General features: G+C 44.6%; 1 pseudogene; it reads right to left on the reverse strand.

The window, feature by feature from the left end:
* Positions 1-526: 526 nt before the first annotated feature.
* Positions 527-2,148, reverse strand: LOC149184825 (BTB/POZ domain-containing protein At2g24240 pseudogene; annotated as a pseudogene).
* Between the last annotated feature and the right edge of the window lie 731 nt (positions 2,149-2,879).

Raw genomic sequence — 2,879 nt, forward strand, 5'->3', positions numbered from 1 at the left:
GTTGTTCTATTAATCTCACAAAACTTTATTTTTATAATAAATCCTGTAAAAGGTATTTAACTTTTTCTAACTAACCACTTACATAAAATATCTTAACACATAACAACACTATAAATTCAACTATAAATTATTTAACTTTGACTCTATATTTAATTAACTTACTCTAACTTTAACGAACTCCAGTAATTAACTTATTTTTACAATTTTTACACCGAAACAAGACATGGAGGTAATAAGTGAACTATCTTGAGAACTGGCCCGGTGGTCGTCGCTTGGAATTTGGACCTTTTACTGAGAGACTCAATCAAAGGCATGGAGCAATCAAGACTTTCACGCAATTCTTCGAAACTGCTTCTTATCGCCTGACCATTCGGTTACTTCACAGAATATAACACGCAATGTCGATGATGGAGTCGGTCCGAAAACAAAGTAGTTTAACATAAATTCTTACATTTTTATTTAATTAAGTTGCAATTGGAAGCTAATCATCAAAATAGATTCTTTGGGTTGCAGCTTAAAACCAAAGAAGAATCAAAATCGGTTTATATTTATATAAAAGCTTTTGTTCTCAAATCTTCTACATACTGTATCTGATCAGCTGTACAGTATCAATATAGTACAATACACAAGTATAATGTATCAAAACCTAATAGGCCGCTACTCATCCTTCCAATAAACATTGGTGTTCATAGAAACTGGAGTTTCCCAAACATCAAACACATCTTCTTCATCATACAAAACAAACAGACGGTCTCCGCCAACAGCAATATCGGCGATACCGCCTCCAGTACATGGTCCGCCTTTGTTCTGTATCTGCGAAGTGAGCACCCAATGAGGAGCACAGAATACGTGCACCTTCTCCTTCTTTGTCGAGAAAAGCTGCAGTCCGCAAGCTGCCAATTTGGAATACAATCTTTCTTCCCCCTCTTCAACTGATTGAGATACCATCTTTCCGGGCCGATTCTGGTGACACCACTTGACATGGTTCATGGACCTCATATCAAGAAATCCCAGATTATCATATTGATTCACCACGCAAACTGTTCTGCAATCTTCCATGGCCACGGTGTCGACCACCACTTTGTCGTCCAACAGATTGCAGTCTGTCCACGACAACACCGCGCTGTTCTTTTCCCGAAAATCTATCAAGCTGATGTGAGCATCATCACTTCGAGGATACAGAGTCGCCGCCAGGACGAGATTGCTCTCGGGAAGCCACTGTAGCTTCCCTGCATCTCCGAGGGGCCAATCGTATACAAAATCCACTTGCTCACCTGTAGTCTCATCCCACACCCCTACTCCGTATTCGGCGATTAACCCTCTGCAACTGGCGTACACGTGACCGTGGCTGCTGCTGGCGAGGGCTCCGGCGGTGAAATTTTTGTGTTGGTCGCCCTGATGGCACACCTGGAATCTATGCTCCAGCTTTCCCGTTCTGGTATTGAAGCTCGCCATGCCTCCGCGGCTGGGCTTTTCCACGCTGGCGCAAGTGCCGATGACGAGGCGTTGGGGATTCAGAAAACCCACATCATTAACGAGATGGTAATCAAGATGGAGGGGCTGTAGCTCTTCCATGGTCCAATCGTAGACATGAACCATGCTGCCGTGTGTCACGCAGCATCCTCCGTCCTGCGCTGCCCTGATAGCGGTGGCGTCTCCGGTGGCTGCTCCATGAATGGAAGCGGCAAGTCGAATTCGGTTTCCATCCAAGTTGCGAGCCCATGTGGCCCTATGGACTCTGTCCATGAGACCATAATAGAGCGCCTCTCTGTACAGCGCTTTGTGGGACATGTGTGGAGGGACGTGAAGTTCCCCTGTTCGCAGGAAGTCGAGGAGAAGGGAGAAATAGGCTGGATTTCTGTCGATGAAATACTCGTGGGAATTTGGTTTCTCAGGCGCCCAATCGTGGCTGATCATGGCTCCCAGCATCGATTCCCGCCCTGCGTTTGCTAGAGTGCTCGGGCTCGTCACAAATTGTTTTCCCCCAACGTTCAGTTTAAGTTTGTGACCATCATCCTCGTCTCTTTTCATCGCCATCACCACACGGCTGTAGAACTAATCCCTATAATAAAAAGCCCTCGCCTGTGAACCCTGGGCGCTGTATGAAGTTGAAACCAAAACCTACAGCTACTCTCCTCCTCGCAGGTAAACACGGAGTATTGGTCAACACCTACCGGGCAGTTTGTATGATGCGGTTGCTCTCGTCGGGGGTTGTTTGTGTGGCCACTATGTTATGATGAAATAGAGGAGAAATATTCTTTTCATTGACAGAGTGGATTACGCGTCATCTCCATTGACCGCACCATGTACATGAACATGAATTGCTTCGTATGAACATGAAGTTCGTTCACATAGCCGTAGCATAATACGATAGAGGTTTTTTTGGGAGAATGCACTGCCAATAATGAAAAGATATGCAACATGAAGCAAGAAGAAAAGAAATGGGATGTTTGTGTGTTTTGCGTGAACATTCCGTGGTTCTGAATCGGATAAAAAGCAAAAGAGAAAGCACGGGTGACTCATCGACACTATCTGGTTCTGTATGGGATAAAAAGCAAGAGAGAGTATAACCTGGGCTGAATAATTAAACATGAAATTAAAAGCTTTCCAGAAATTTCAACGACCCAGCAGAAACTCCAAATCGCAGCCGTACGTATACCAAACAGCTTTTTATATGACAGTCAATGTCTGTCTAAACCCTTTTGTTTTCGTCTTTCGCCGCCCTGTGCGTCATCGTCGACGAAGTCCGTCGGCTGTCTTAACCCATCCTCAATATTTTTAATCTTCCGGTGGGGCAGACGCCGTGGATTTTGACATACGAATTCTCCTGATATTCTCTCTTCTCAGGAAAACTTTCACATCATACATATGTCCCACCA

Source organism: Pinus tabuliformis, chromosome 3_2, assembly GCF_031772625.1.
Source record: "Pinus tabuliformis cultivar Carrire ecotype Pingquan chromosome 3_2, CPIR1, whole genome shotgun sequence".
Lineage (NCBI taxonomy): Eukaryota > Viridiplantae > Streptophyta > Pinopsida > Pinales > Pinaceae > Pinus > Pinus tabuliformis.